This window comes from Myotis brandtii, unplaced genomic scaffold (genome assembly GCF_000412655.1).
Source record: "Myotis brandtii unplaced genomic scaffold, ASM41265v1 scaffold123, whole genome shotgun sequence".
Lineage (NCBI taxonomy): Eukaryota > Metazoa > Chordata > Mammalia > Chiroptera > Vespertilionidae > Myotis > Myotis brandtii.
In genome coordinates, this window is record NW_005354291.1 from 12,073,726 (window position 1) to 12,101,285 (window position 27,560).

A 27,560-nucleotide genomic window follows, 5' to 3' on the forward strand; every position below is an offset into this window, starting at 1 on the left:
AGTGTGGCCACGAAGTTTCAATCGCACTGTACGTGTGTGCCCGCACGTGGTATTTTGTGGAAGAGCCACACTCAAGGGGCCGCAGTTTGCCGACCACTGTTCTAACTCACTTACCTCTAAAATTAGGCACTACATAAAGGAGACTTGACTTAGGATGGTGAACACAGAATACAGTGTATAGATGATGTGTTACGGAATTGTGCAGCTGAAACATGTGTAATTTGGTTAGCCAGTATCACCCCCAATAAATTTAATAAAAAGGAAATTAATTAATTAATTTTAAAAAATTAGGCACATTAGAGTCATTGCACACTGATTTCCTGAATTGGCCCCAATTTTGTTACTAGAATATAATTGGATGTTTATCTAGCATGGGTGATTAAAAAACTTGATCTTTTAGATGAGACCTAGAAATGTTAACTAAACTGTTTATCGGCAGATTTTGAAAGCAATTAATTGAATAAAAGTTTCACACATCTCAAATTTTTTGTCAAAAAATTCACTGTCCACTTGTGGTACAACACGTTCTCTAGTTAGGCTTTCTACACTCGTTCAAAAACAGCTGAGGATTAACTGGGACCAACCTTCCCAATAGAATTTCATTCATTAGGACTCCACAATATTTATACGTGGTTACTTGAATTCATTTTAGATGAGATGATAATCACAGCTAACAACTCTAGAGGGTTTACTTATGTCAGGCCCTGGTCTCCTGTCTTTGCATGTATTACCTTGTTTAATCCTATAACAACCCTATGAGATATGCCCTACTACATTCTACATGTGGAACTTGTGAAGTTAAGTAAATCATTTCAGAAATAGTAAACCTAGCCTGCCTACATCCAGAATCCCAGAACTTGGCCAAGTGCCTACATAATGTGCATTTCCACTTTGTTTTTGTAGAGAACCTGTTATGGGTGAATCTTTACATAATTAGAAAATTCATATTCACTACCAGAACTGGTAAAAGCTGATCTCCTTGTTGAGAAGCTCCACAGAAACCATCCAGTCCAATCCCTCCCACACATCCCCAAGGGGAGCAGCCACCTTCTCTCTGCTCATCCCCAGCAACAGGGACTCGCTAAATCGTATAGCACTCTATACTCTCTTCACAGAGCTGAAATCAAATTCCTTTCCTTAAGATGAAACATACTTTTCTATAATTCTACCTCCTGGCCAGAGCTCCACTCTCTGAAGCCACAGTGAAGACAGGTAACCCGTCTTTCTCCTAGCACCCTTCAAACATTTGAAAGAGCAATTTATGCACCATCCGGAATCATACACTTCCTGGCTCCTCACTCATCACTCAAGCACAACTATTTTTAAGATCCAATTATCCTGGTCATTCTTCATTGGGCTTTCTAAGTTTGGCAAATTTCATTTGAAATGCAAGGCCTGGAAACAAAGACAGTTGTCAGAAGGCTTGATGATGCACAAGGGTTGCTCCCAGGACTGTAAACCACTTCCCTGGGTGCACCCCAAGACTCACCCCCACAGGACTGATAGCCCCCCACACTGTCTCCTCACATCCAACTTATAACCCAGAAGGAACTTTTTTTCATATTAAATTCTCATCGGATCACACCTCCCCACTCTGTATATTTTTAAAGTTATCCTTCTAAGCCCAAGTGGAGGATTTAATATTTATCAGTGATGAATGGTTCCCCCTCAAGCCTGCAGAGACAGAAAGATAGAAACAGAGGTATTTTACTGTGTTCTTTCTACTTTTCAAATCTTTTCTACAGAGAGAAAAGAAAGTCAAATGGCCTGTTAATTAGCTCAGAGATAGAATGAGTTATTTCAGAAGGGAAAGCAAACAAGGTAGTTAGTATTAGCACAGAGCTAAGCTGGACCCAAAATATAAAAAAGCCAACCAAACAGCTTTCAGAGCCTGGGGCTCTTTTCCTATACTGTTTCCCTTGTGGAAAAATGATCAATTAGATGCTATAATTCTTAGACACTTGCGGAAATAAGAGTCAGCCCAAACGCCACAGAGGCCAACCTGAAGTTTGTGGTATGTGGGTCACTGTTTTGTCACACGTGACACAGTTTCCATGAACAACAGATTGAACCTGGCGAATTACACTAGTTGACTCTGCCAATCTTTGCTAATTTTAAGGGAAACAAAAGACAGAAAACTAAGCTTATGGAGAATAAAATAGTCCTTCATGACATCAACAGCACCGATGAATTTACAACACAAAAGGGGAAAAAATGATTATTCATACTTTTATACAATTGTTCTTTATATTGCCTAAACTTTGCTTAAATAACTCATAGCTACATAATCAAGATCCCACACATGAACTGTAAAAGTTTTTATTTGTGCATTCCAAAGGGACTTAAAATATTTGGAATAGTGTATTTGGAGATATTTCTCTTTTTCCTTCCAAATCTTTCCATATTCCTTACATCAAAAAACAGATTTCTAGTTTAAAAATCAACAAAGAAAAAATGGAACATGGATTTTAAATAATAAGAAATAAACAGCCTAACATTTGGAACAATTCCTCCCCTCCTTTTTTTTCTGCAGGATGGAACTTACTTTTTGCAAAATAGAGAGCTAACATTAAATTATGGTGTTAGTGGTTTTTGTTAAATGTTTTGAAATTCAGTGAGGCAATATGAAATATGAAAGGGGCATTATAAAAAAGATCTTACTATTGTTTGACTATTCAAGGTATCAAAATCATCTAGATATGTAGGTAGACCTTACATGCCTATAATACCTACTATTCCCAAGCAAGAGGGAAACTGAGTCAAGTGCAATAGCATTTTCCAAGGACAGTTAAGAGGTTTGTGGAGAAACTATAATGTGATTCTATTGTTTTCTGACACCTCATTGTCTTTCTTCAAGGACATTTTGAATAAGGAGTTAGTAAAGCCTAACATTCCCTTGTTGTAATGATGAAAGAAATGAGATCAGTGTCACTATGAGCTGATAACCAGGAAGGAGCTGTGGGGCAACAGAGAGGCAGCTTTTTCCATGTGCCGCACAGTGATATCGACTAAGACATCAATCTCCTTGGCAAAGATGGACAACCTCTGTTTTCTGTTTCCCTGGGGCACAAAGGCATCCATATCTATGACATTCCATTGCCCACAAGAATGAAAGAAAAATGAGATTAGTACTCAGTACTTAACACACATGATTCATTGTAATCAATTTTAATACATTGCCCATAAACATAGGTAGAAAAAAGAAAAATGTCTTGCTATTATTTGGATAACTTAATAATCATTACATGATGGAAGGGGGCGAAGTATACTGAAAATTCACAGTGTTCAACAAAGGGATATAAGCAGAGGACTTTTCCCAAGAATGGTTTGTTCACAGGCAGTTTTTTTTTTTAAAAAAACACATACACACACACACACACACACACACACACACCCCAGGAAATAGCAATGTGTCTATGTTTGTGATATCATTGTAATTAGCAAGTTATTAATAATAGGAAAGGAGCAAAAGAAAGGCTAGACATTATAGGCATGTCATTTGGGCAGCTTCACCAGGGAGCTGCATTTTTGCATTCTGCAGGGAACCACCAGTCTATTCCCTGCAAAACTTTAGGGAAAGGGGACTGGACAAAGGGAAAATAGATGCATGCCCAGTAAAGTTGGAGTGACATAGGGAAGGTACCTTCCTGTCAATCACACCTGGGGACAGAAATGGTTGGCCAGAATGGGCATGGCCACTACCAGCGCATGAAAATGTGGGTATACATAGTATCCTAAACGAAGGAGTGCTCTCTCTTGTTGCTCTTGTTCCTGTTGCTCTTTTGCTCTTGGCTTCCTTGCGTTCACCTATGTTTCCTCCATAGCTATGTGGCCCTGTGGATCTCACATGCAATGGACTAACAGACTGCAGAGGGAAGAACAAGCTAAGCTAGCCTGATGCTGGATTGGACTCTGCTTCAACACGGAAAGGAATCACTGGCTCTGATTTTAGCTCTATTGAAGGCCCAGCTATACTTCTTCTATGACTGGACTAAAGGAAATGGGACTTTGGAAACTCATGGAGTTAGTTCCACCCAAATAAAAATCATTCATTCTCACACACAAGTCTCAGAAAATTCCTTTTCTCAGGATATTGCAAGAATTCCACCTCCAGCAGCAACCAGGGGAGACAAGGCCCTGTCCCATCCATTGACATTTGTACTTTCTCTTTAAGGTTACCCAACTTTCTATCTTCTCTTGTTCTATCCATTTTCTCTTTCACATCTGTACTCACTAACTCCAGAGGGGATATAATTTTCATTTTAGAAACATTTTTGAGTATCTGAACACTATTTTAAAAATGCAAATCAAAAGTAGATTAGAGCCCTAACTGGTTTGGCTTAGTGGATAGAGCATCGGCCTGCGGACTCAGGGGTCCCGGGTTCGATTCCGGTCAGGGGCATGTACCTTGGTTGCGGGCACATCCCCAGTGGGGAGTGTGTAGGAGGCAGCTGATCGGTGTTTCTCTCTCATCTCTCATCGATGTTTCTAACTCTCTATCCCTCTCCCTTCCTCTCTGTAAAAAGTCAATAAAATATATTTTAAAAAAAAAAGTAGATTAGAAATTCAGTTAGACAAGATCTTATTTTTTTAAAATGAATTTGTGAACCCCAAATTGGTAAGCATATGTGTTCTAGTCATCGCCTCTTATTTAACAGACATATCTCCTGGAGATTAATGGCCTATGAGAAGTCTGGCCTGCTGTCCAAATGATTTAGGAACCCAGGAAGAAATGACGTTGGGGTAGGTTTTGGCAATGATTTTTTAGTACAAAACACAAAAACACACAATGGGAGTTGGGAAATATTTGGAAAACTCAAAACAACAGCTTGTATTAATTCTCAACTGATTTGTGGCTGGCCTTCCCTTTTCACCTCATTGAGACTGGTAGCAAAAGAGCACCACGGGCCCTGTGGCCGGCTCTGGTCCCAGATGCTTTATTCTAATTCCATCGTTAAAAGAAACAGGACCATTGCGGGTGAGGTGTGCCTTTCTGAGGAAAAAGAAATATGTGGCAATTAAAACAGTCACCCACAATTAAAAACAATCAGGCACAACATACTAGATTTATGAATGTGAGTCCCATGATGTGATCTACATTTTCCAAGATTAAAACAAACAATAAACCAAAACAAAACAACAAAGCAAAGAGGAATGGTATAACACAAACCTGCAGCCAAGCACTTATATTGAAGAAAACATATTGCCTGAGTTACTGAGATTTAGACCAGCAATTTCAGAAATAAGAAAGCTCCAGAGCTCTTTCTGAAATTCTTGTTGTCAGCCCAGTGTTAGAACAAATAGCGGTGGAGGTGCTGTAGGTGATGCAGTAAAGAGGTGCACAGGCCTTTCTTGTTCCAAGTGGAGGTCTCATGGGCTCTAAGACTCTAGGTCAAAGAACCATTAACTTAGAGAGATTGACTAAGTTAGAGAGATTGATTTTTTAAAAAAAAACACTATTGAAACATATCCCTGACATAAAAGTATTAAAATATTTAAAAGGCAACATATGTGTGAGACTGGCATTGCTCAGTGGTTGGGCGTCGACCTATGAACCGGAAGGTCACAGTTTGATTCCTGGTCAGGGCACATGTCCTGGTTGTGGGCTCAGTTTCCAGGAGGGGACGTGCAGGAGGCAGTCAATCAATGTTTATCTCTCATCATTGATGTTTCTATCTCTCTCTCCCTTCCTCTCTGAAATCAATAAAATTTTATTTTAAAAACTAAATAAAAGGCAACATATGCAAAAATAATATAAGTGTTTAAGGGACTGGGTATTTTTTTAAAAATCCAAAATATTCTTTAGCCACTATATTGTCTAGATTATTATTTCTCCTAAAGAGATAGAACCATATACTCCAAGCTCAGTGAGTGGCACCAATCCCACTTCTCTTCTTCCACATCTCTCTTCAAGGCTAGCCCCACATTTATCCAATTATCTACTCTGGAGCACCTTTCAATTCAGTCCTTCTTCTCCACTCACCCAGCAGCTATCCTAACTCAGGCCCTTACCAATTCTCCACCCAGATCCTAAGGTGATCATTCTAAAAGCCATCAATATTGATCACATCTGTCAGTGCCCTCAGCAGTCCCAGTTCTGACTCTTGCTTCAACAGTGTTTGGACGAAGCAGACCCAGGGATGCCCCCTCTTCCAGTCTCCAGCCACTCTCCTACATATTATCCAGTCACCACCTTCAGAACCACCTCTGGGACCAGCCAACACACTGTTTTTTTCTACCTTAACTCCTTATTGCCGAACAACCATGAGCGCCCGAATTCGTCAGAATTATTCCACCGAGGTGGAGGCTGTGGTCAACCGCCTGCCAACCTGCACCTACAGGCCTCCCACACCTACCTCTCTCTGGGCTTCTATTTCCACCAACGATGTGGCTCTCGGGGCTCTGTGCCACTTCTTCCGGGAGTTGGCAAAACCAGCGCGGTGGCAGCATTCCTTTCAAGGATGTGCTGAAGCCTCCCCAAGATGAGTAGGAAGAACTCAGGATGCCATGGGAGCTGCCCTGGCCTTGGAAAGGAACCTGAACCAGGCCCTTTTGGAGCTGCAGGCCCTGGGTTCCACCTGTGCAGACCCTCATCTCTGTGACTTCCAGGAAAACCTCTTCCGGGGTGAGGAGGTGAAACTCATCAAGAAGATGGGCGGCCACCTGACTAACATCACAGGCTGGCCAGCCCCAGGCTGAGCTGGGAGAGTATCTCTTTGAAAGGCTCACCTCCAAGCATGACTTGGAGCCTTTGGAGCCCAGAGGCCTTTGAGAGGCCCCTCTGCATCACCCTGGTGTCTGGCTTTTGCCTGAGCCTCTCCCCAAATCTACTAGCCATTCTTTTAACCACCCTGAAGCCCTCTGCCATGCATTGGACCAAATGAAACAATAAAGCTTTTTGCAGCAAAAAAAAATATATATATATATCACTTCTCTCACCTGCTCCAACTCCTCCACCAGCACTGTAGAGTTTACAGAATCAAGTCCCCAACTTCGAGGAGTACCCAAAATCTGCCCGGACCTGGACCTGGACTTGGACCTGGCTGCCTCCCCAGTTCCCCCTTCACTCCGGGAAAGCACCCCCACAACAGCACTCCATAAACCCATATGTCTCAATGCCTTTATATTTATGTTCTTGCTGCTTCATATGCCCTTCATTCTAAACATTTCCACAACTCAGAAGTCATTCTCTCTCCTACCTTTTCTGACTGGCCTCTACAATTCCTTTAATACTCAGCTCCTATGTCCTCTTATAATTCCCTCCCTGATGTCCTTAACTGGAATAGAAACTCCCTACTTTATGCTATCTAATACATTATTAAAAACTTCTTCTATAGCATATATTTCATTGTATTATAATAATCTAGTGCCTAATTTTCTTCACTTCCCTACATTGTAAGCTCCTCGAGGATAGGAATTAATGTTATTCATCTTTGCATCCACAGAATTTAGCTAAGACTTAGTAGCAAGCAATGCATGGTTACAGGATGAATGAATGAGGGAATAAATGAATACACCTGCTGGGAAAATCCAGGAAGGGAATTTACCAGGTAGAAGGTAAAGTCTTATAACAACTCACTTTTGGGAAGCTGATGAGTAAATTCAGCCCTGACCTGTTCTCACACTTCTAGATGTGTTCATTCGTTTACTCATTCATTTATTTAACAAACATTTGTTGAGTGCCTGTAATGTTTCAAGGACTTACTGTCACAGGAGTTCTACAAATAATAAAATAATAAATATACTTCCTGATCTCAAGGACTATATAGTCCAGAGGGGACCTCAGATGTGTAAACATAAGGGCCATGAAAGGCTATAGGAGCTGCAATGGAAGAGAAGGGGGGACAGGATGAAAGTTGAAGACAGGAGCCCGGAGCAGTATATCTCACCTGGCAGGCCTCCTTGCGGAAGTGCTGTCTGAGGAGTGTTCTGAAAGGGGAACATGAGGACCAGGCGGAGGAAGGCACAGCTGACCAAAGGTGATGTTTTGTGCAATACCATATAGATGAGGGAGTGTGCTACAATTAAGTGAAATGGAGATCATTTAAAGTAAAATTGTTACAAACCCAGGCTCTAGAAAGCAGCCTTGTATTGAAATTTTAATTCTCTACCTGTGTGGTCTTGGGAAGACTAGACCTACTATAAAACGGAGTTAATAACAGCACCTACCTGACATAAGTGTTGTGAAAATTAAGTAAAATTAAGTGAAAAGTAAGTGAACTAATGCTAGGGAAGTCCTTGGCACGGTCTCTGGGCATGATGGTGATGATAATGATTGCTGGAGTTACCCCACAGAGGCCAGAGGAGCCTGAACAGGTAGGCATGGCCCACCTGGAGGAGTGCCTTCCACATCAGGCCATGGAGTTTGGACTTTGATCTGTAGTAGCTGATAGAAAACCATGAAAGGATTTTAAGTAATAAAGTGCTAAATAATCAGATTTGCATGTTAAGACCTCTCAGGTAGCTATGTGAAGGATCAAATTAAAGGCAGCACAAAATGATCACTGAGGGCTGGACTAAGACAACAGTTGGGGGAAAGGTGAGAAGAGGACATGGTAAAGAAGTAGAACTGCCCTGCCCTAGATGGTTTGGCTCAGTGGCTAGAGTGTCACCATGCCAACTGAAGGTTCCCGGTTTCTATTCCGGTCAAGGGCACATGCCCAAGTTGTGGACTTGATCCCTATTAGGGAGTCTGCAGGAGGCAGCCGATCAATGATTCTCTCTCATCATTGAAGTTCCTATGTCTCTCTCGCTCTCCCTTCCTCTCTGAAATCAGTACAAATATATTTTTTTAAAAAGAAGTAGAGCCAACAGGACTTGGTCACCTTTTCCCCCACCACACAAATACCTACATTCAGGCACCCATGACATGACCTCATGCTAACTGCTGTCTTCCAGAGTTTTGGGTCCAGGCAGGAGCCCCTACTCTTGACTTTTGCCTTCTTCTGTCACAATTTACCTCTCCACTTCTCAGGGAAGTGACAACTATAATAGTCAATGATGTGATCATGTGATTTAATCCTCATTACAACCCTAGGAGTAGCCCATTAATATTGGACCTCATTATAAATAAGGAAATAAGCCCAATAACTTAATTTGAAAAGATAATACAATTGTTTTAAAGGCCCAGATCAGGTATCTCTGACCTAAAAGTCTGTGTCCTTTCCACTATCCCCATTGCCAAGTGTCAAACTAAGGTGGGGATAGCTGGGAATGGCTGAGCATGCTCTGTCTCTTTAAGGGAAAGGGGAAGGAAATGTTCATTTTAACAAGGCATTGCGGGAGACCCAATACCCTGATGCAAAGGAGTGCATCTCTAATGGTGGCATCTGTGGGCACTATGGCAGATCAGATTTGTGCAAGACACAAACTTTAGTTTCCTTTAAATCTCATTGTGTAAGAAACTATCTTGCATGCATCTTGCCAGGCCTGATGGAAACAGAGCAGAAGTACTTGAATGATGCATTTGTCTACCTCCCAGACTGAGCCCAGTTGTTCTCCAGGTTAGAGTCCAGTTAGAATAAGCTAGCTAATATGAACACTAAGTGCTTCCCAATTATGAAATGCTTCTATTGCCTTTTATACCTCTTAACTATTTGTTCTATTTGCCATAAGATATAGCTTCCTACATTTCAGAAGCAGGAAGAGGCCTCCGTGAGATCTAGCCTAACACTCCAAAGCTATCAGTTCTATTTGACTTTATTCCTGGATGGTCTGGCTTCGTAGAAACATTTTTTTCCCCAGTAAGACCTACTCAAAGAGGACTCAGGGAACAATAAAAAACTTAGTGGATACTGGACCTTGTTTGTTTCCTCTCAAATGAAGGTCATGTCTGCACAATAGTTACCTGAAGTCGTAACCAGTATTTTAGTGATAAAGGTGCGAACGCCTTCCAAAGTAAATATAACTTCTGGGTTAACATTATTTAAACACTATATGGTCAGTAGCTCTGCTGGGTGTCACAGCACACTTATTAGGTAGGTTCTCTTTTTTTATCCTTTATTTTACAGATAAGGAACCTGTGCCTCAGAGAAGTTAAATAACTTACCCAAGGTCACACAGCTAGTGAATGGCAAGGTCAGGATTTAAACCCAGGTAGTAGTTCGATGACTTAAGAGTTCTAAATATTAACCACTACACTTAACATTCTACACATTATTAATGCTAATTGATTAGCAATCCTTTTGCCTTGTGCTCATATTTTATAGTTTTTAGTCGTAACAGCCCCATATGTGGATTTTATTTATTGCGGAGAATACTAGGAGGGTGGAAGGGAGAAGTCAGCATAAGAAGCAAATTGAGTAAATTCCCTAGTTTATCGTCTCCTGGATTTCAGATAAGGACTTGTGTGTTTAAAAATGCAGAGTGTTTTATCAGCTGAGTTGCTGGCTCTCCAACTAACCTACTTTTAAAATGTGTTTGTTTTAAAGCAGCCACTAGAGATCAAATCTCCTGAATGAGTCCAAGATAAAACTCAGAGTCACTCAGCTCTATGAAGACCTAAGGCAGCTGCCCTCTGGAACAGTTTCAGGGGAAATTGGTGAGATGAATTCACATACTTTTTGAACAGGATATGCAACTGAGTGATGAGAGAGGGCACTGTCAACTTTCTTCCCTGGAAAGATCTTAGACAACATTCCAGTCTCTGCCTGATCCTGGCAGTAAAGAGTAATGTGCATCTGGGATCATAAGAACATGAGTATTGGTGGATATTGGCACATGCAGTCAGCTGGGCAGTCCCTCAGTGCATCTCTGCAGAGCCCCTTCTATGCACCAAGGACTCTGCTCAGAGTTGGGGGTTCCATGGCGAGCAAAAACAAAGGAGAACTTGTCCTTCTAGAATTTACCATTTTGTGTTGGAGACAGAATTTAATCAAAACAATCTCACACACAAATATATCATTGCAAATCCAAATAAGTGCTACGAGGCAAGAAACAGGGAACAAAGACCGCATGGAAAAAGTGGCCCTTGAGTAGAAACATGAGCAGATACTGACCAGCCAAAGGGGATGGAGTTCCAGGCAGAGGGAACAGCATGTGCAAAAGCCCTGTGACAGCAAGGCCACCACTGGCCCAGAAGCATTTGTGTGTAAACTAGAAAAAAGGCACCACCTCTTCAAGACCCTTTGCTTCTGTTGGAAAATTGTTTTACTTATTTTCACAGAACAAGACTTTTTACTGTCAATTTCCAGAAAACTTGTGTATGCAATTGTACATTATCTGGAATATTAATGGCTCAACCAATATTATAGCAACTAGTCGCATTTGGCTACTGAGCACTTAAAATGTGGCTAGTCTAAGTTGAGATGTGCCATAAATATAAAATACACCCTGAATTTCAAAGATTTCGTGTGGAAAAAATAGAATACCTTAATTACATTTAAATTGATTACATGTTGAAGTGGTACTGTTTGGATATATTGAGTTTTAAAAGTTTCATTAATTTCACTTTCCCCTTTTTACTTTTTTTTTAATGTGGCTACAAGAAAATTTAAAATTACACATGTGATTCATGTGTGTGGCTCACATGACAGTCCTACTGAAGCGCCTTTGGCAGCAGGGTCTTGTATCCTGCACTGCCCGGCAAACCATGGCAGGAACGGGGAAATGAAAGGAGAACAGAGTCATCGTTGCAAGAGGGCAAAGCGGAGGGTGAGGAAATATCAGATGGGCCAGGTCATGTCAGATTGTGCTTTCTAAGCCAGGAAAGTTTAATAAAGTTCATCCTTAGCTTCATGTTCACAGATGCTTCCCTTGCTTGTTTGTCTGGAGTTTGTCTAATCAGTGATTTATTCTAAAAGCATTTCTAGAGCACCCACTGTGGGCTGGGAAGGGGGCTACTGCCTGGTTCTGATGCAGTTGAAATGAGTTCCTTTACCTGTGAGAGGAAATATGTTAAAACAGAAAGGAAACCAGACTTGGAGCTAGAAGACCAATCTGTTGAATTCTTGGGTTTTATATTTACTTGTTCAGCAATCTCCATAAAATTATACCAAATTTCTGGAAATGTTCCTAATCCATAAAATGAAATGTTAATATTGATTATCCATAATACCTACTACCTATTATAATATTATATTATAATACTATAGAATATATATTGCAATATTATAATACTATCTATTACGCCCTTTTACCTCAACATATCTCTAATCCATGAATCAACAGAACAGGTGCTTTCTCTAGAAGCTGTGGAACTAGCAAGAAGCTGGATTCTGGACTCAGGTTCTGTCCTTCAAATAATGCATCACTGTTGTTTGATCTTTAAATATTTTGAATCTTGAAGCACATCTTCCTTTTTAATAAATATCTCATTAAGGAATTAATGGCACATTACATAAAAAGGTTATTTTCAAAAATAAATAAAACTGGTTTAAGAATAAGGAGAATTGAGTTCTGGACCCAGCTAAGACATTCATTCCTCCTGTGATTTTGAACAGATACTTGACATTCTTGTCCCGTGTGTCAAATGGAAACCATATTAGCATCCAAAGAACTAATGAAAGAAACATACTCTGAATCATGCAAGGGTTGGTACAAATATATGACTAACTGTTGCCATTTTAATAGTAATGCATCAGACTGAAGTATCCAGATTTAATATGAGTAAGAGACATACTGCATGCCTAGGGCTAGTTGCATGCTAAGAGCTTTGCCCCTGTCAGGTCACTTAAACCTCAGACCACCTCTCTGGAACAGGTGTTATGACTGACCCTTTTCACACTCAGAAACAGAGAAGCTAAGGAAACTTGTCCAGCGGACATTGCTGCTAAGTGGCCAGGCAGGGCTCCCAACGAGGGGCTCTATCTGGTCTCTTAATCCACATAGCTTAGAGCGCCAAGTGCCAAATATGTACCTATGTTTCACTTGTTAGTAAAAAAAGATAGAGATTCTAAAAGTAAACCAGAACATTGAAAAAAAATGTTTACTCTTCACCACAATAGAAAGTAGGTGGGTCATTACTTCTATGTATCATTGACTGCAAATGAGAATCATTTTGCCTTGGTCAGGTGGCTCAGTTGGTTGGAGCATCGTCCTGTACACCAAAAGGTTACCATTCAGGGCACATACCTAGGTTGCAGGTTCAATCCCTGGTAAGTGCACATACAGGAGGCAACCGATCAATATTTCTCCCACACATCAATGTTTTTTCTCTCTCCCTTTCTCTTTCTCTAAAAAGCAATAAAAACTTATCCTCAGGTGAGGATTAAAAAAGAGAGAAGAATCATTTTAAGATATTCAAGGTGACTTATTTTCCTTCATTCAGAGATCAGTATGCCTGATTTTAAAAGCATAAAATGGTATGCAAAATTGCTTTAAAGTTTACTTCTCACCAAAGACCTACACTGACTGGTGTTATAGGCACACATTAACCCTCAAGGTCACAACTCTGAGACGGCTGCCAGCATTGCTTCAGAAGCTAGTGCCAAGCTTCCTCTGGCCCCCCCTTTGGGGTATCTGGGAGAGGCTGAGGTGTGTCTGCACAGACCAATCTGCAGCAAGGGACGCCCATGTGCCCCATCGCTGAACAAATAGGGGCCAAATGGTCTGACGTCAGTGTCAGCGTTGGCACGACAGCCCGAGGGGGCGCTAATCTGTTTGTGCAGATAACCTTTGCTGCAGGCTGAGCCTGTGCCAACATTCAACTGGGCCACCTTGAGCTCCTGCACTCACATGACCTCTTGGGATTGCCTTTTCCGGATCCCGTCTGCAGTGACCTTGCTAGATTCCAAACAGTAGTACAGCAGCGGGATCCAGATGCACACACGGGAGCCAGACTGCCTGGTGGGGAGCGTCACTGCCATGCCCCAGCTGTGTGACCTTACAGAAGTCACCGGACCTCCCTGTGCCTCAGTCCCCTCATCTGCTCAATCAGGGTAATGACAGCACCCGCCTCTGGGAGCTGTTGTGAGGATTAAATGCATGAACACATGTCGGGTCCTTAGCCACACGGCTGGTACATAATGAGCATGAGCTGCCGTTATCATCATTGAGAGCATTGCAGGACCGGCCACGAGTCCTCCTCTCAAGATGACACATCTGTACATTAATACATTAATTTTTCTGTTGCTATATAATTGACATAATATAAAACTCACCATTTTAAAGTATACAATTCAGTATTTGTAGTATATTTGCTATGTTGTACAGCCATCACCACTATCTAATCCAGAATGTTTTTATCACCCCAGAGAGAAACACCAATAGTCACGCCCCACTCCCCTCCCACATCCTCTCACACCCACTTTCTGTCTCTGTGAATTTACCTATTTGGGACATTTCATGTATGTAAATGAAACCTTGAAATATGGGGCCTTTTGCAAAGAAGATACACTAGGAGAGAGGCTTCTTCACTTCACAAGCAAAATAACAGGATCCCAGCACCCTCCCCAGCCTCAATAATCAAGCATCAGCTGCATTTGCTTGCACCATTTTATTAGTTTCTCTCAGGAGGCGCCAGGAGGAGGCTCAGCTTGAAGGGGGTTTTGAAACATCCTAAGCTTTGAAGCTCCTTTTGCATCCCACGGAACACAGCAGAGGCGCAAAGCAGTAGGCCTTGTGCTCCATCCTCTTTTCTACCAAGATCGGCAGAGTACTCCTGATGACTAAGTCCCATTACCCACCAATTATATCCCCTGACAGGGGACTGGCTCCGGCAGACTGACTCTAGAAAGAGACTTATGACAGAAGTGTCTTCATGGGATGACAAATTGCTCCTGGAGCTTACAGAAGCCCCAGGCTAGGAACTCCCATGGGCTGAGACCAAGGGGGTATGCTAGCCTAAGGGGTGCTATTTAACTGCTTACGAAGAAGAAAATCCCAACACTGCTCTTACAGATGAATAATGCAGAATAAACCAGTCTCATACCCACTCCTAGTCTGAGAAGAAACAAAGGAACACTTTCTTATTTTCTTGGATTCCTGAGATCTTGAACAAACACTGCTGATGGAGAAGCTCAGGCTGGAAGGGAAGGGTGGACTACATGTGGCTAGAAGTGGATCTACATGTCCAGCCAGGAGTTCACAGAAGGGAGCCTCACCCTGTGGATGCTCCAAGTGGCCATGGGAACAACCCACCAATCTGCCCATGATAATCAGTTAAGGGTCTAGTTTTAAAAAAGCCCATTAAGCCGAAACTGGTTTGGCTCAGTGGATAGAGCGTCGGCCTGCGGACTGAAAGGTCCCAGGTTCGATTCCCATCAAGGGCATGTACCTGGGTTGCAGGCACATCCCCAATAGGAGACGTGCAGGAGGCAGCTGATCGATGTTTCTCTCTCATCAATGTTTCTAACTCTCTATCTCTCTTCCTTCCTCTCTGTAAAACATCAATAAATAAATAAAAATAAAAAAGCCCATTAAAGATATATGTTCATAGAAACCATGCTAAACTCGATTTATATTTTATGGCTGAATCTTTTGGACACCTGGGTATTATAACTTATTGTTAATATTGTTTTATTATGATGATTATTCACACTGCAGAATTGTGTGACTAGATTACTTTGTTAAGAACAGTGTAGTAAAAAGAGATGTAAACTTGGACACAAACACCTAGAGCAAATATTTTTCCCCAAGTTGTTTGTCTTTCTTAATATATGTTATGTCTTTTTTTTATGTGTCTGTGTTTTTTGCATATTTTAATGGGCTGGGGGCTTTTTGTTTGTTTAATTTGAGTTATTTATATATTCTGGATACAGGTATTTAGACAGATATATTTATTGCTAATATAGAATCTCTGTTTATGCTTATCTTTTAATTTTCTTTTTCTTTTTAAAGCTTTATTGTTGTACACCTTAAAATTACACGATGTTGTGTGTCAATTACATCTCAATAAAGCTGGGGGAAAAAGTTGTAAAAAGAAAGCATTGTTTAGAGAAATAGAAAAAAAGCTTTATTGGGGTGTATTTGATATGCCCAAAATTACACTCATTAGATATATACATCTTGATGAGTTTGGACAGACGCATACCCCCCTGATACCATCACCCCAGTCAAGGTACTAAACATATCCATCACCTCTAAAATTTTCCTTGAGTCCCTTGCGTGTGCTTTTGTTCTGTTTTTGTTTTTTGGGAGGTAAGAATACTTAACCTGAGATTTAGCCTCTTAACATATTTTAAACTGAAGAATATTGACTCATTCATTCAATATTCATTTAACACACTACTTCTAATGTGCAGTCTCTGGGACTAAGCACTTGACTCATTCATTCAATATCCTGTGACCTTTCACACACTACTTCTAATGTGCAGTCTCTGGGACTAAGCACTTTTGCATAGTCTGATGGGTCCAAGAAAGGAACGGTAAGTGATAATTTCTGGCCTGCTGAGCTGCTGCTGACCAGTAAGGGGGTTGAGAATTGAATAAAAATTCCAGAATGTCACTGGTCCTTATTAAACATCATTGGCATGTCATTAAGATAGAAAGGATTGTTTTAATGTCACAGCAGGAATAAAGAACACAGGCGTACCTCTCGCTCTTGCTTTTTAATCATCACCAGGGTCGAGAAGTCTAACATCTCTTAGGAAACCAATGTCCCTCTGAAGGCACTGGGCTCCCAGCTGGCTGACAGTCAAGCAGCAGGAAGGAACATGGTGCAGAAGCTGTGGAACTCGTTCCTGAGTAACAGAGAGCTAATTATACAATGGCCCTAGCGCTAGGCCCCATTGCTGTGGGTCAAGCACTGCCCTTCCCTATTGGATGACCTGGAAAAAGCTGCTTGGTTACCTGAGTGGACTCTGCCTTCAGAGCCAACAGCTAAGAGCTCCATTGCCTGTGTGGTTCTCTGATTACATGATTCCTCGGGCGGACTAGGATTGCTTTCTTCTAGCTCAGCCCTTTTTATCAAAGGGCCCAATGATGATCTCTGGACATTCATTCCTTCACGGTACCAAGGCTATCAATAGCAGTGAGGTCACATTACCCTCTGGCCTGGTCTGAAAGGGATAAGAGGCCTGCTGTACATACTGTACCTGGCCCTAAGGCTGGGAGTTGCCCTGTTTTATAACTTTTCTGAGACTCCAAAGCACACTGTAAAAACTAGGGGACAGGTCTGTAATTCACACACGTGCTTAGACTTACCTTTTGGAATGAAATGCGGCTTGGATTTGCGATTTATAAACGGTGACCTGTTTCAATAGAACTCACGAATGACAAGCAAATCCTAATCCATTTAAGCTTCTTTTCTATCCCCAATATTTTCACATGGTTTTGTTTCCCAATCCATTTCAGCAAAACAAGATAGATCAGCTTTCATTGTAGTCAAAATATTTTGCAGGAGCTGATGAAAAACTCCCATCATGAGGCAGATAAGAAGGTACACATGATGTCAAAACAAGGTCAAGCAAACTTGAAGTTAAACAAATAGTTCTCAGTGGGTTGTTTTGAACATCCCTTCTTGTTAATTGTAAGAAACACAACTTTTAATTTTCTAAGCATTCCTTTCCTGCAAATGCTCAAAAAATGATCATTTCACTCTCTCTGCTTATGTGTGCAAGCTTATTTTTATTGGTGCAGCCCAGGTGGACGAGGAGAAAATGTTGATCATTGCCAAAGTCAAAGGAATTTGAGTCAGGGAAGAAATTCTTGCGGGTTCTGAAGTTGGTCCCTCAATAGTATTTATTGAGTACTCGCTAACTGACACCCAATTTTATATCTGTGGGGAGGCCGCTGCCATGGCTGCTGAGAGGACAAAACTTGTGGGTAGGTGTTGTCATTTACACTGGAGCAGTTGGTGGGATTTTATATAAGCTGGTCCCTGTTTTTCAAAGAATCAGAGTGATCATTTCTTTTACCAAGTATTGGCTGAAAATTGTCAACAATCCCAAAGTAAATGTCAGCAAAGGAAAAGGGTGAAGCTCTTAATTGCTTGTTAATGTGGTAGTCGTGACTCTGCTAGTCTCACTACTTAGACAGTGGTTCTCAACCTTGGCTGCACATTAGAATCACCTGGGAATCTTTTTAAAATCCTGATTTCTGGGCCTCATCCTCCGGAAATTCTGTTTCTTTGTTATGGGGTGGGGCCACAACATTCATAAGAAAGAAACAGAATTTCCGGAGGATGAGGCCCAGAAATCAGGATTTTAAAAAGATTCCCAGGTGATTCTAATGTGCAGCCAAGGTTGAGAACCACTGACTTAGAAGATCCTTAACCAGTATTTTCCCTGGTGGGGGGTGGGCGGGGGAGGCCTCAATTGTTACTTGCAAGCCCTGGAGTGATTTGATTTTGTTATTTTAAGAGCGCTTGCAAGAGAGGTGGTATTTATAATTCGAAACTAGGCTAAATACTTGCATGCATATTTTTCAGCTGAAATCACAGATGCTGCCTTTCATTTTTTAAAGCAAAGGAGGCACTGAAAAATGGACAACCAACTAGATTCCCAACACAAAATAAGACTGGATAGTTCCATGTACACTAGGGTTCCTTAACCTTGAAACTGCTGTCATTTGGAACCAAAAAATTCATTGTTAGAGACAACTCTCCTGTGTATTGTAGACTATTGAGCAACTTTTCCGCCTCTGTTCACTCGATGCCAGTAGCACTGGCCCAGCTGTCACACACAGAAATGTCTCCAGATATTGCCAGTGTCCCTGGGGGACAAAGTCCACCCTGGTTCACAACAACTGATTTAGCTGAAAAGGGTTTGGGTTTTATCAGGGGCCAGTGGGGTGGAAATTAAGTCTGTGAGAGAGTCTGAAATGGATTTCTAGAAATCAAAATAACATTCTAACTTATAAAAACAACAGATTAGTGTAGAAAGCTCGAGTTTCCATCCTAGAGCCTCTGTTAATACATCACAGTCTTGTTTCACAAGCTCCTGAGGGAGCAATCGACTTAACTGAAAGAATGAAGTAAATTATACTTTTTTTAGAGGTACAGTGTTTTCTAGACTCAAATATCAACTTAATAATAATGAAAACTAAATTCTAGGCTAAATAATAAAGTTGGCCCAAGCAAAACTGCTTCTGGTGTTCTAGAACATTTTGCTGAAAGAAATGAGAAAAATTAAAACATTAATTTCTTCAGTTTCTAAATCCACCAAGTTGATAGCTGCTTTGTGACTTTCTGAGTATCTCTACCACTTATAAAATGTGCTACTGTGTTTTATTTTTTTTTATTATTATTATTGGTAAAATGGGTAAGATTCATTATCCAAATGTTTTGGCAAAGCTCTCCGTTTCTGTCCTCCCCCTCAACACACATACACACACAGTGTTCTGAGCTTTATTAACCTAGTTTTGGTTTTCTCTTTAAATATTAATTTTAACCTAATGGCTGTGGTTTTCTTTCTAAAAAATTAGGTAGTTTCTTTCTTCCAACAACTTTTTAAATAGAAAACAAGTTGTGCAACAAGATTCTTCCTCTCCCCTGGGGCTGTTCTTGGGGCAGAGTTTGAAACCCCTGACATTGGGAAGGGAATTAAACTTTTAATTCCATAGTTATTAGAGACAACATGAGGCATAATAATATAATTAAGATTCATAAGCATTTTAAGATCAAAATGACTACCTTTATAAATGGAAATTCTCAATGAACCCCAGAAAAAAATTCAGTTTTCAATGACAGACATGGGCTAACTATAAGAAAGAACAACACTCTTGGGTTTTTTAAAAGAGCAAAACAACTGCAATGAAAATCCTGTTTATTATACAAAGCTCTTATTCCATGTAGAAGTCATTAAATATTTGTTCTCTGCTGTGAAAAGCCACCTGTCAATTCAAAACCTCACAGGAACTATGAAAATTTCTTTTTTAAAAAATGTAAGTTCTTTATTGCTTAATGTATTACATAAGTCTCCTTTCCCCCCCCCCCCCCCCATTGACCTCTCCCTGGCTGCCCCCAAACCCCAGCACATGCTCTCACCCACTCCCTGTGTCTGTATCCATTGGTTATGCTCATATGCATGCATACAAGTCCTTTGGTTGATCTCTTACCCCTCACCCCCGACCTTCCCTCATAGGTTGGACAGTCTATTTGATGCTTCTCTGTCTCTGGTTCTGGTTTTGTTCATCAGTTTATGTTGTTCATTATATTCCACAAATGAGTGAGATCATGTGACATTTATCTTTCTCTGACTGGCTTATTTCACTTAGCATAATGCTCTCCAATTCCATCCATGCTGTTGCAAATGGTAAGAATTCCTTCTTTATTATAGCAAGGTAGTATTCCATTGTGTAGATGTAGCACAGTTTTATAATCCACTCATCTGCTGATGGGCACTTAGGCTGTTTCCAAATCTTAGCTATTGTAAATTGTGCTACTATGAACATAGGGGTGCATATATTCTTTCTGGTTGGTGTTTCTGTTTTCTTGGGATATATTCCTAGAAGTGGGATTACTGGATCAAATGGAAGTTCCATTTTTAATTTTTTGAGGAAATGCCATACTGTTTTCCACAATGGCTACACCAGTCTGCATTCCCACCAGCAGTGCAACAGGGTTCCTTTTTCTCCACATCCTCTCCAACACTTGTCCTTGTTGATTTGTTGATGATAGCCATTCTGACAGGTGTGAGATGTTACCTCATTGTCGTTTTGATTTGCATCTCTCAGATGATTAGTGAATTCGTATTTTGCCAAACCACAGCCCATGGACCTGTTTTTTTAGTAGCTTCTCCAGCCCCATTATGGCCCCACCTTTCAACCAACCAGGCCATCATAGTGTCCTTTGGACATTTCTACAGCTGTTCATGTCTAACATGAATTCCCACTTCCCGGTCCCAGGCAAGTCAACTGCTATGTTTGTTTTAAATTTCGTTTCAAATATCACCCAAAGTCGTTCTTAAATTTTCTCTCTGAAAAGAACTCTGGAATTTCTCTGCATTAAGCTGAACTTAAGTCATTGCCTCACCTTTGAATTCTCCTTGACTTATTTCAATGAGCAGGTTTGTTGTAAGTTTATACCTAAAGGACAAATTCTTCAAAGATAGGCCCTATGTTCCCCTTGATTCCCCACCTTATGCTTATAGGACGTCAATAACTTTTCATATAATGAATGCTGTGACAATATAATTGATTATGTAGTTGTTTAAAAGTGGGCCATTATAAACCCAGGTATCAAAGGGACAGTCATGAAAATAACAGCTCCCTCAGTTGACAGAGTGTGATGGTTAATTTTATGTGTCATCTTGACTAGGCCAGGGGGTGCCCAGATGTTTGGCCAGACATTTTGGGGGGTATTTCTCTGAGGATGTTTGGATGAGATGAACATTTAAATCAATATCATGAGTAAAGCTAATTGTCCTCCATAGTGTGGGTGGATCTCATCCAATAATTTGAAGACCTGAATAGAACATAAGTCTGACCCTCCCTCAAGTAAGGGAGAATTCTCCTGCCTGGTAGCCTTTAAACTGGGACATTAACTCTGCAGATTTTAGACTTGCCAGCCTCCATAACAGCATGAGCTAATTCGTGTATATATATATCCTATTGGTTCTGTTTCTCTGGAAAACCCGATATAATACACAGAAGAAATTTTTTAAAAATTGTTAATAACTGTTACAGGGCCCTATCTGAGCAAGTTAGGTCTGTCCATCTTACTCAGCTCCTGAGAAAGGAACAGCAGAAACAGAATGGGTGAGCAACTCGGCCAGGCTGCCTACTTTACTGGAGGGGAAGTCACATGCAGGTCTGGGGGTCTCCTACAGAACCACAGGGGCAGAGATGCACTCAAGTTTTGTAGGACCTGAAGCTTAGGCCATTGCAGGTGTCTGGGGTGGGAGTGCTTTATAAGAAAAAAAACATAAAATCAGACATTTTTCAGAAATATGTCAATTCAGGTAAACACATTATTTGGGGACTTTTCACAGCCTTGGAAAGAATGACAGGCCCTGACATTGAAGCTTCATTCACTTCTTGGCCAATTTACTTCTGCACAGGAAAATTTAGCTGAATGACCCAGAATCCTCCACCTGAAGATTCTGGTTTAATGCTTAACCAGCTTCTGAAGTGTTGAGGAAAACAGAAGGGAGAATGAGGGCTGCTGACAAATTTTGACAACTAACTTGAAATCACTTCCAGATTTAAACAAAGTAGCAGATGCCCTCCTAAAATAAAAACAAGTCTCAAGTAAAAAAGATATCTGCATTTTACAAAGAAAAAAAATCCCTCAATAAATAAAATGTGGTTAGTAAATAAAAATAAAATGGCAGCTGCTTACAATCCTGGTGGATTGTCAGTTCCGAGTCACATGAATGCTAAGGGTACATATAGTGGCTGCATCTCAAACCTGAGAGGACACGAAAATTCGCTCACTTTAAAGTTGGTCAAGCAGATGTCACCACTCATGTTCAGTATGTGTTACTAAATGCAAGCTGTGGGGTAAAGAAAGCTAGTTTGTTGTTTACAATGCTTGCAATTAAGGGAATGGGTTGGTTTTCTAGAAAGTCTTCAGGGCTAATGCATTTTATGTTTACACAATTGAAAGCTGTTTTTCAAGTCTGGTTTACCTGAGACTAGGAGTTAATTTGTGTTAAAATTGACCATAACTATGTTAAAAGCAGCAACCTTCCATCTAAATTTCTTTTTAAGATAACACAGGTTACTTAACACTAGGGGGAAATCACTATTTTGTTCTCTGCTAAGGCCATATTGCATCTTATAGATTCCATTTCGTCGATCCTCAGAATCTTAATTTATGAAAGATTGACCACTACCAAAGCTGGCCACAGCTTTTGCCTGTGATCCTTTCAAAGATGAGGTGTTCTGGTCAGAAGTCACGAAGTGGCTGATTGCAAGGGACTGGTTTCCCTGTCCTTCCTGCTGAGCTAGCACAGAACTGAAAACTGCCGGGTCCTCAGGTCATCTACTATCGACCAGCACAACCACAAGCTATGGAAGGAGAGCAAGGAAGTCCTCTTCTCCCTGGGGGAACAGAAACATGGCCAGCACAATATTGGGAAAGGTGACACCACCGAGGAGTGATGTGTTTAGCTTGTTATAAACCTCACTGGTATAAACCTAAACTATGGAAGGTTGGCTGTGTTTCTGTATTCAGTATGAGCTATCAAGCATTCTTTCAATTTGTTCACCATTGCAGAGCCTATGGGAAAAGAACAGGTGTGCAGAGTGGGGGCCCAGGGAAGAGGATGGAAGCAATGAAGGACGATACAAATGAATCTAAGGCAGTGATCGCCAGGCCAACAGAAATGGTGACATAGCTTCCGTTAGAATCTGCCCGCACTTCAGTGTCATTGCAGATCACCTACCAAAATCAGTCCTTCTCCTGCGTCAGAATTATGTGCATGCTTTGTTCTCAAGCACAGTCCTGACAAATTCCCCAAATCTCTTAGCCAAACTGGGGTTTGGTCACAAGAAGAAGAAAAGAATATCCAAGTTGATTTCTCAAGTTTATTATCCCACCACAGACACCAGCCTTCTTTAAGCAATCAGATTAGTTATCAGTCTTATTTGGACCAATATATCAGGTTGCCCCAACACCTGAGCAATTTTCTAAACATCACCATCAGTACCCATAAAGGATAGAAAGGAAGTATTAACTTGGACCCAGAAGTGTGTATTTGATCACATCAACATAATGAATATACCATGGCCGAGTAATATAACAAGATATTTCTTTCATGCCCTGACCTATATTATACTTCTTTTTTAATTATTTAACTTACTCCTAAACTTCTAAATTTATGTTTAAAGATTACTTGGGGAAAGAAACTAAAGAAACACAGATTATACTCCTTGAAACCTGTGAGAAATGTTTCTGTCTTCTATCCTCTGCTTTAAAAAATAACCTGACACACAAAGTAGTTTCTTTTTCTTAAGCTCCATCATTCAAGAGAAGTTACCCACTGCACACAGATGCTTATTATGAATGATCTTTTTAAAGAATATATAAAACATGGAAGTAAAAAAGGCAGGCATAATAAGTGGTTCTTATATAACTTATACCAGTCTCTCCCACTTATCTATCATATTTACCTAGTGTGCACAGCTAGTGCATTTAACCACTGAAACATAGACTGTCTTTCACTCTCCTCCTTCACATAACAAAATTACTTGTAGTAAAAATACAAAATAAAATAAATAATAGAAAATAAATGCAGACAGTTAACATTTTATTTTACTGAACTTTGAATATACATATCATACCAATAAAAATAAGAAGTTATTTTAATATTGGGGGAGAGGGGGTGGGAGAGGGCAATGGGGGAAAAAGGAACATATGTAATACTTTCAACAATAAAGATTTATTTTTAAAAAAGTTATTTTAATAAAGCTGAAACATCTGCAAAAGTTAAGACTTCGTGGCCTTTTAAATCAAGCTACTAATGTAATGTCTTTATGTCATCATTTTTTCTTTAGTTTAATAATTAATAAGAATAAAATTCTATGTTGAAGATATTAGTCAAATCCTGAGAATTATATTATGTAGGGATTTAATTTGCTCTAACGAAATCAAAATTTTACATCCTCTAGTGAGCACTGCTTCACTGTTTTTAATTCAAACACAAATTTAAAACTGTTTCACCATTTTTAATTTAAACACAAATAAAAACAAAGACTGAATAATTAAAATCACTCAAGTTCTGTTGCTTCCTCTTTGTAATCTCCATACCACCACTGTTTATCTCAGATCTACTACTTAAATGCAGGAGTATGTAATACCCCAGGGTATGGAGACACAGACTTTGTCAGAAGTGACTGGAACAATTCCAAAGTCTTAGGAACTTACTCTAGAAACAAGTGTGCAGCTAAACCCACATGTGTTAGGAGCTAATGGGAGAACTGGAAATTCTCCAAATTAACTTCTATGTAAAATACAATTTTTATTAAAAGACAAGTAAGAAATACCTACAAATTTGGAGCATATATATGTACACATGTGTGTGTGTTATGAAAACTTAGTAGTAACTATAAAAATTGTTTAGAACATAAACCAACAACAGATTTTTTTTTCAAGGAATATTTCATCACTGACATTGTTTAGAATGCTAGCACATGGAGATGATTAAAAGCAGACTGACCTGTATTCAGTTTTATTATTGTTTTGAACTCTCTACAGACAATGCACTTCCGTATTGCTGCACAGAGGGCTGACTGCTCCTAGCGCCTCACCCTTGGAACACCACCGAGTCTTACTAAATAGCATGTAATTGCAGAAGCTCAATTTGCATGCAAATTTTAAAATGTTGGAATACATTTCCAATGTTCTATCCAGTCCTCTACTGGGTTTTTTTTTTAAGTTTCACTTAACAATATAACATGTAGGAGATCATGACTGGCAGTTATTTCACTTCAAGAGGTTTGGTATTAACTTAAATTTTAACTAGTTATTCATAATAACTTATGGTACTTTCATCCCAGAATTTCTCTAAACACCTTGGAACCTATTCTATTTTCCTCATGGCCCACATCAGGGGGTTATGAGTACTCTACCTTTAATACCTGCTATTTACTAGTCCACTTCTTGTTCTCTTTCAACTTTGTTCTTTCAAACTTTAAGGGTTGTCTCCTAGGTTCTGGATTCCAAGATTTGGTTATATAATTTTGGTCACATTTCAGAAATACATTCAGAGAACATAAAATTAAACAGTGTTTGTTGTTTTATACTTTGTAGATAATTTTTATACGTCCTCCCCCCTTATTACTAAGTAGACACAAAACTGAGTTGAGAAAGGAAAAAAGTAAACCCTCAAGCTGTAATTAAACCTTTATTTGCAGTAATACACCAGCGCATAGAATAGTTTAGAGACAGGGACAGTGGACAGCATCCTAGAATCAGGAGGCTGTGGTCAATCTACATTTGAAACCTGGAATGATTGAACAGCAGTGGTACCTCCACTAAGAACACAAACACACCTGTGCTTCCTATTTACGGTCACCTGCTAATTAATACCCCTGTGTTGTTGCACAATGACTCCTTGGAGTCTGTGTCTCCATACCCTGGGGTATTACATACTCCTGCATTTAAGTAGTAGATCTGAGATAAACAGTGGTGGTATGGAGATTACAAAGAGGAAGCAACAGAACTTGAGGCAGCTTGTAGACGGCTGCCTTCTCCCTGTGTCTTCACAGGGCCTCTCTTCTGTCCTGTTTGTGTTCCAATTTCTTCTTATAAAGACACCAGTCACATTGGGTTAGGGCCCAGCCTAATGACTTAATTGTAACCTGATTACCTCTTTAAAAACCCTATCTCCAAATACAGTTATGTTTTGAGGTACTGGGAGTCAGGACGTCACTGCATAAATTTGGAGGGGGACATGATTCAGCAAATAACAGTTCATAAATGTTTGTTTGTTTTTTCTCCTCCACCACCAATGCCATCGCTTCGTCCGGGAAGGCCATGTTTGCCCGGGCTACCTTACTTTACCCACTCATCATGCGTCACCTATTGGTTTCTATCTTTCAGTCCATACTTGCTACTTTCAAATATTATAAGCAAATTATCTAACAACTAGATAAAATTATCTAGAAAGCATAAGCAATTTGATTCTTTCCATTTGTAAGCATATTAATTTTCCAGGTAACAGGAACTTTCTGGGGACAATGCTGTTATTGAAAACCAGTCCTAGAATGGCAAGAATTTCAGGAATCTTTAAAGCTGAAAATAGGAGATTTGAGGAAAGGTGGAGATTTGCACTTGGCTTCTAATAAAGAGGAGATGCATGGAAGGTCCCAGCCCAGGGCCTGGTGCCCATTGGGGTCTGAATCCTCATTAGTTCTCTTATGCACAGAGGCAGATGTCCGTATATCTGACCGGCACCTTGTCCCCCACCACCATCCTCTGGTCCAGTGCTCCAGCCTCCTAATATGCTTCTCCATTTTCATTTATGGCCCCTATGCCTGCTCTCCATAGTCCCCAAGGTAAAGTTGTAAAAGTACAAATGAAATGATGTTGCAGACACCTCTCCACATTCCCTTAAAGTGCTTCAAGAAATTCTTATTGCTTAGAAAAAAACATTTGTTTCTCCTCATGGTCTTTGAGCTGACCCACTGCCTATCTCTGTACAACCCATAATACAAGAATAAATTTTCTTTTTTCAAATAGCTGAAAAGATTCAAAAGAGGTTTCATGACACACGACTATGTCATAAAATTTAAATTATAGGATTGAGAAATAAAGTTTATTGAAACATAACCACAGTCATTTATTTACATATTGTCTGTGGCTGCTTCTCACATGATGGCAGAGTTGAACAGTATGTATTGTAGTCCCACAAAACCTAAAGTATTAACTATCTCCCCTCTCCCCTCTTCACAGAAAAGTTTATCAACCCCTGCCTTAGAAAATCTGGGTCATTCGACACCTCTCATCCTTATCTCAGGTGCTCCCCCACCACTCACTATGCTTCTGACACAGGGACCCTGTGGGTTCTTCACACAAGCTGAGCACTGGCAGCCCCAGGGCTTTGAACTTGCTGTGTCCTCTGCCTGGAATGCTCTGGCTCAGCTCTCTATGAGCTGGTTTCTTTTTCCTTAGGACTCAGCAAAAATGTTATTTCTTCTGCAAGGCTTTCCCTGAAGACACTATAAAGCAGCTCCCAGACCACCTTCCATGTTCTGTTTGAAATTAAATAAATTATCTCTATTACACCAAGGCATTT